Here is a 937-nt window from a genome sequence, read left to right on the forward strand (position 1 = left end):
ACAGACGAAAAACCCGTATCCTTCAAAAACGACGCCAAAACCACGTCGTTCACGCATCAGACGATAGAAGAGATAAACATCTCGTGCCCGTGTGTTGCGTGTACTTCACGTGCGTGCACCTTACGTGCGTGCACCTTACGTGCCTGTGCGTCACGGGTCTGGCTACTCGCTCCAGCATAATTTAGCACATGTGCAAAATCGAGAATATCGTTCCCCGGGTGCAAGCATCTTCTGGACGGAGCGAATAGGCAAACCCAAAGTGCAGCCGTGCGAGCGGGTTGCCTAGTCGCTAGGGGGCGTAAAGAGACGAATTGTTAACTCGCCCACTGCACGCGGCACAGCATAACTACTATAAAGATCGGTGGTAAAGTAACCAGTACGATACACCTGGTCATTTTTATATATATTTTTTCTTTTTTTGGTCAAAAGTATTGCAGCCTTGTTGTTGTTGAGTGGTTCCCCATTTGCACGCCAACGCTAAATTGGGCCATTTTAGTAGACCACCAATTATTATCCCAGCGATTTGAAGCTAACTTTAACATGCATCAGATGCGATCAGAACCTGCTAGACGAAGGTGTGCAGCTGACTTCATGCAAATGGGCTTCGAAAAGCCCCGTCTATTTTGCATTTGTATCTCCCGTACAAATTTAAACTCTCGGTAGTTTTTGCACAATTTTGCACTTAAACAATTAGATGTTTAAGTTCAAGTGTTTATTTTATACGAGCAGACCCCTCGTGCCGCCACCTTCTCTCCCTCCACCGTGGTGAAGAGCTACATGGTGCAGGCGGCGCACGCGCGTTAGCGTCAGCGTATGAGCCCTCCGACTAGGGTTGTATCCAGCGACCTACAACCTACAATTTAATGGAGGACTCTGATTGGCCAATTCGCCGGCCGAGTCATTTGTTTTAGGCGAATTGAACAATCAGGGAACTCCA

The sequence above is a fragment of the Frankliniella occidentalis genome, unplaced genomic scaffold (genome assembly GCF_000697945.3).
Source record: "Frankliniella occidentalis isolate FOCC.00 unplaced genomic scaffold, Focc_3.1 Scaffold132, whole genome shotgun sequence".
NCBI lineage: Eukaryota > Metazoa > Arthropoda > Insecta > Thysanoptera > Thripidae > Frankliniella > Frankliniella occidentalis.